Genomic DNA, 6,873 nt, shown 5'->3' on the forward strand with positions numbered 1-6,873 from the left:
ATTTTATTGTTATTGTAATATTTGCAATTTGTGCAGTTTGAAGACTACACCTGATATGTTATAGAGTTTATATTTGAAATTTAATGTCAATCGCTGAATAAATTTTATTCGTCTATTCGTCTAAACTTTCTAAATTTTAAATTTTATGAAATTAAATGTCGAAATTTACCCGTTACGTATTTTATTAAAACTTACGTATATTTTTAGAAGAAAATATTCAGAAAAGAGTCTCACTTCAACAATACAAAATGAGGTACAATATGATACACTAACATATCATTTTAACTAAAGGATGTAAATTTGGTGAAATCAGCGACATAGTTGAAATTGACCTCAATTGAATTACATAGTTGGTTTTTTGTATCTTTAGCATAAGCATAGCTTTGTAGTGTCTCTGTCAAATAACATTTGTGTGAATTAACTACCTGAAAATGGCATAGTTGGCTCCATGAAATTTAGTTTAATTCAAATTTTGAATTGACTTACACAAAATCACGATCTATATATTGATTTTCAGCGTTTTAAAACACTGCTTGAAAGTCGACAGAACAATTTATCATTGCACCAAAAGAAATTTGTCAAGTGTCAGATTTTCATCACTGAGTGAGATGGAGGCCTATCAAGTCTGAAGAGCAAGTATGTAATCATATCATTTGAAATCTTTCAATTTACATGTCTATAAATAAATAATGTGTTGTATATTTTTTCGGGAAATCGACAGACAAATTATTACTTTTAATATTTTGAGTATAATCGCGAAATTAACTATTCTGTACTACAAATTAACTGTAGCAATATCCGGTGAATAATGGCGTAGTCAGTATAGCGCTGCACGTTCAGGGGCTAACTGCTGTGTTGTCCCATCTGCTGTTGTTTCGTTTAATCGTCCAAACCGAAAGACCAATTACTATCTTGTAATGTCAGTTTAGGTAAAGTTCATTGGGTCAGCATAAATAAAAGCCGTTTCATCGCAATAGGGCGTCACGTTGTGATTACTACAAACAGTGAATTTTTTTAAAGTGATACTATAAGTTAATCCAGCAGTGTATATCTGCAGAGATACTGAAATGATTTGAACTATGCCTCGTTAAGTGAAATTCGGTTAAAACACAACACCAACTTAATAACCATGCAAATATTAAAACTTATTGTTTACCTTGTTGTTTATCATGGGGTGCCTATATACACACTAATATGCCTAATTTCCCTGAAATCGTAGTCCTGGCCTTTTTTATTAATTTGATGAGCGTTTTTGCCACAAATGATAATTGTAATCAGACTAATGTCTTAAATTTAACTGTAGCTCATCGTGGTAGTAAACGCTCTGGTAGTAAACAGTTGATAACCATGTCATTGATGTTCCCAACTATACTTCAAACTGAAATCGCCCCAAATTTCCAATAATGATATTATAAGAGTGAGTCATACTAAGTGTATTAAGATAGCCGTTAATCTTACACCTTAAAGAACTCGTGTCCCAACTAAAATTTTCAAAAACAATACTGTGTAAATTATATTCAACCAAGTGTAAACTTTTTTTGGTCCATATCCCCTTGGTAAAAGTGTTGAGTATTCATATGTTCAGGACTGTTTAAATTTAGAGACATGGGAATATATGTCATATTTTCCCTATTGTTGGTGCGGGTCACGTCGTGGTATGCCTAATCACGTGTGAATCTCGTTTATAATCTCTACTGAATGGTGTTAGTTGGATCGTTTATACGGCACACGCCGTCAATATGAGATATAGTAGTTTCAAAACTCTGGAATTCCTACTTTTTTAATTAGATATCAGAAACTTGGGTGTCGCTGCTCGATAACCAGTTTAAAGATCACTATATACATGAGATCCCACAAAATTGTAAATCTACTATAGTCAGCCTATATATCCGTTGCTAGTAGTCTCAGTAATCATACCGTCCCATGTTCATAAGTTTTCGAATCTGGAAATATAATTCTTATTTCCTTATCGTTTATTCCGTAGTAATAATCTGTCCTGTTCTTATTTATATATATATATGTCTACAATGTCTGTGGCTGAAGTTATTTATTGACCTATATTTTCAGGAAGTTGCTGGGAGGGAAAGACTATAGAGAACTTGAAGGTAAAAAATAACACACTAATAAACTATTAACTATTTAAGATTTAGATAATGAGATACAACATAGCACACTGACAGATCATTCAAAATAAGTAATATTTATAATATTGAAAATCTGCAAATAATATAGAATGAATGTAAATGGATATCAGTATGCTACAAGTTGTCGTCTTTGTATCTTTAGAATAAGCATAGCTTATCACAAGGGCGTGGACAATTTATTGAGGGGCGTAAAGGAAAAATTTGTTAGATTTTATCTTTCCCGCCTTATTTTCGGTATTTTCCTTTCTTGAATATGTAGCCGTATTTTCAACGTGCTCTTCATGAATATAAATATATTTTATATGATGTGTTGCAATATTATACGCTGACAAATCATTCCAAAGTAATATTTGTAATTTAGGGGGAAATCTGTGAAAAATTTGTCAATGAACTGACAATTAATATTTTCATTTTTATGTATCTAAACTCTAAATTATAAGCATAGTTTCTCTGTGCTCCTGTCAAATTACATTTTCTGTAACTTATAAACCTCAAACTTAATAATGACGTAGTTCGAACATCTATATATAATTCAAATCAATATCATACAAAATTTACCTACATTTCATTATCTCATATAAATTTCAGCTTTCTGAAACACTTCTTGAAAGAGGGAAAGACAATTCATCATTATATCTAAAGACATGCGGGGTTATTCGTCCGATTATGCATCACTGAGAGAGGTGGCTGCCTCGAGTCTAAAGAGCAAGTATGTTATTAAAATCTTTTGAATCTTTCTAACTTGCATTCATCACCACTATTCACGGATCCCCACAATCAATTTTAAAATTGGTATCTATTACTATTCCTAAATAAGTTAAAATTACTTTACTTAATTTAAATGCTAAACATTTTAATAGGCTTAATACCAGGTGAATTTGCAACCCAATTTCTTAATTTCAAAACCGGCATTATAAAATATTAAAACTAAACGGAAGATATCACCATAAGTTTTGTTCTAGCAGTCTCACAGCAGATTGAAAACGCTTTTCAGACATTGTAAATTTGTGTTATGTTAGGATTTCTTTAAAATGTATACCATATAGGAACTGAAATGGAAACACAGTAAATTGTTCGCGCGATGTACCTTTTGTCTATTTTGAAACTACCGATGGAGCCCAATACGACTTTTTCTCTGTATGTGACGATATATAAGATAATTAATGCAAAATATATCGAACATTTTTTTTTGCAATATTTTTCAAATTACAATCATTCGTATTTTGTCGATATCTTTAAAATAATTTTGAGTGCCGAAAAAACAAATCAAATTTGATTAGCTTCAAAATACGATTCCGGTCTACTTATAGTTGGCAGTTTGGGACGTATTTCGTGCAATTTTCAAATAGTGATTTTTCATTTATTAAATTATCGTAAAAGTTTTCCCGACTAAGATATTTTGAATGCTCGCACCGGCTATGAATTGAATATTTTACTCGAGAGATAACTTTTTATCCTCTGCGATCTTACTTATATATAATGTTACATTTGAATTTGCGCTCGTGTTCATATTTCGACACTTCTGATGTCAAATTTTATTAGTGTTATTACTTCTTTGGACAGTCACAAAATTGGACAAGTCAGTATTTTATTAAGTAATCGGAGCGCCTAAGTTTCTCCCACGGAGCACTTTGAGAACCTATGCCTTAATAGACCAGGGAAGAAATTTTCGTAAAAGTGTTTGAAGTATCGTTTTACATGTTTAATAGCTGAGTTTTAGGCAGAATATTGTACAATTTTAGCATCTCTTTGAAAATTAGCTGTTTGCATCTAATAATTAAATATTCACTCCAGCTCACCATATTAAGATTTTGTGTCAACGCTTCCGAGTGGCCAAAAACTTAATATGGATACGCATTATCGCAAAGTTACCTTATGTCCAGGCTTGTCAATGAAAAACGTGCCATGAGATGGGATGGGATAACACACCTTTGTATTTCCCATGGGACGCGTGGGACACGAAAATCATATGATTTTCAGGGAAATGATGGTAAAAACTTTCGTTATGGATTTCGTGTCCATATATTTGAGCATAGCTCTCTTGTTAGTTATAGAGAGCAAAACATATTCAGCATTAACAATATACTTCGTGAAAGAGCTGATGGACACATATATAATAGTTATGAATAAAAAGTTAACTAAGTCCGTTTTTACCGTTTTAATACACTTACTTTCAAAACTTTCGCAAATGTAGCGCAAAATCCATGGTTTAATAGAGATTCGCCATAGCCTTTTTACTTTAATATATTGTTGTGTATGGATTGGATCTTTGTACAAAGACCCTACCAACGTTCAAAATAAGAGAACTAGTAATTATCCAGTTTAAGTTAGGAATGAAGATTGCACTGGAAATTCAAATTTTTAAATCATTCCTAACCCCAAATGGATAATTACTAATATGTCATTTTAAAACGTGGCGGGAGCTTTGTGCAAAAGATCCGATAAATTCAGTCCCACTGTCCATTGATTATGCTAGCTACAGTTCTGCGACAATTTATTTATCAATATCTTAACTTTTTTCAGATGAAGAAATATTGAAGGTTACAGATTCAAAGACACGAACTAACGAACGAGGAATATTACAAGTAAATATTATTTGAACATTTTATTAGACGCCTATTGATTCCTGTATACCACTGTTTATGTTTGAAATGCTAAAAAATTCGATGCGAGCGCACCGCGTCTCTGGTCTTGCGATCAGAGTCAGCATTGTTATGCCACTTATCTGATCATGTGTTTTCTCTCGAAATTGTAAGATTTATATAAAAAAGTCAGACCCACGTTCACGTTTAAAATGCTAAGTAGTTCGATGCAAGCCAACATTGGGTGCTCCTGATGTATGCGCACCAAAATGTCGCATAACCTGAATCCTAGCCAGGTACACAACCCGAGTTCAGGTTGTGCGCCATCTTGGTGGCATACTTCAGGAGGTCCGAACATTGTTATGCCGCTTTTTTGATCCTGTGCATTCTATCGAAATTGTAAGATTTAGATTTTGCACAAGCTTTAATAATTTTGTTTCGAAGCAGAAGTCCAAAAAAGTACAATAAATATAGTATATTGTATCAAATTGGTGTACTCTTTGCGACCCCTAAAATTCGTTGCGCGCTTCCCTGCTGGATAGCGATCCCCAGTTTGCGATCTCTACCGTGAACAATGTGATAATGCTACAAATTACTGATCAGAGGTAATTAATTAGTCATATACTCCATGAAAGAGTTAAATAAATTCATTGAGTATTTTATTGTTATTGTAATATTTGCAATTTGTGCAGTTTGAAGACTACACCTGATATGTTATAGAGTTTATATTTGAAATTTAATGTCAATCGCTGAATAAATTTTATTTGTCTATTCGTCTAAACTTTCTAAATTTTAGTTTTATGAAATTAAATGTCGAAATTTACCCGTTACGTATTTTATTAAAACTTACGTATATTTTTAGAAGAAAATATTCAGAAAAGAGTCTCACTTTAACAATACAAAATGAGGTACAATATGATACACTAACATATCATTTTAACTAAAGGATGTAAATTTGGTGAAATCAGCGACATAGTTGAAAATGACCTCAATTGAATTACATAGTTGGTTTTTTGTATCTTTAGCATAAGCATAGCTTTGTAGTGTCTCTGTCAAATAACATTTGTGTGAATTAACTACCTGAAAATGGCATAGTTGGCTCCATGAAATTTAGTTTAATTCAAATTTTGAATTGACTTACACAAAATCACGATCTATATATTGATTTTCAGCGTTTTAAAACACTGCTTGAAAGTCGACAGAACAATTTATCATTGCACCAAAAGAAATTCGTCAAGTGTCAGATTTTCATCACTGAGTGAGATGGTGGCCTATCAAGTCTGAAGAGCAAGTATGTAATCATATCATTTGAAATCTTTCAATTTACATGTCTATAAATAAATAATATGTTGTATATTTTTTCGGGAAATCGACAGACAAATTATTACTTTTAATATTTTGAGTATAATCGCGAAATTAATTATTCTGTACTACAAATTAACTGTAGCAATATCCGGTGAAAAATGGCGTAGTCAGTATAGCGCTGCACGTTCAGGGGCTAACTGCTGTGTTGTCCCATCTGCTGTTGTTTCGTTTAATCGTCCAAACCGAAAGACCAATTACTATCTTGTAATGTCAGTTTAGGTAAAGTTCATTGGGTCAGCATAAATAAAAGGCGTTTCATCGCAATAGGGCGTCACGTTGTGATTACTACAAACAGTGAATTTTTTTAAAGTGATACTATAAGTTAATCCAGCAGTGTATATCTGCAGAGATACTGAAATGATTTGAACTATGCCTCGTTAAGTGAAATTCGGTTAAAACACAACACCAACTTAATAACCATGCAAATATTAAAACTTATTGTTTACCTTGTTGTTTATCATGGGGTGCCTATATACACACTAATATGCCTAATTTCCCTGAAATCGTAGTCCTGGCCTTTTTTATTAATCTGATGAGCGTTTTTGCCACAAATGATAATGGTAATCAGACTAATGTCTTAAATTTAACTGTAGCTCATCGTGGTAGTAAACGCTCTGGTAGTAAACAGTTGGGAACATCAACTATACTTCAAACTGAAATCGCCCCAAATTTCCAATAATGATATTATAAGAGTGAGTCATACTAAGTGTATTAAGATAGCCGTTAATCTTACACCTTGAAGAACTCGTGTCCCAACTAAAATTTTCAAAAACAATACTGTG

The 6,873-nt window shown here is 32.4% G+C and overlaps 1 long non-coding RNA gene across 1 annotated transcript; it reads left to right on the forward strand.

Annotated features, from left to right (window-relative positions):
• Positions 1–527: 527 nt before the first annotated feature.
• Positions 528–5,989, forward strand: LOC144430379 (uncharacterized). The gene is made up of 5 exons (XR_013479504.1): positions 528–636; positions 2,068–2,105; positions 2,733–2,853; positions 4,668–4,729; positions 5,899–5,989. It is a non-coding gene; the product is annotated as an uncharacterized LOC144430379 (long non-coding RNA).
• The last annotated feature ends 884 nt before the right edge of the window (positions 5,990–6,873 follow it).

This window comes from Styela clava, chromosome 12, assembly GCF_964204865.1.
Source record: "Styela clava chromosome 12, kaStyClav1.hap1.2, whole genome shotgun sequence".
In the NCBI taxonomy this organism is placed as follows: Eukaryota; Metazoa; Chordata; class Ascidiacea; order Stolidobranchia; family Styelidae; genus Styela; species Styela clava.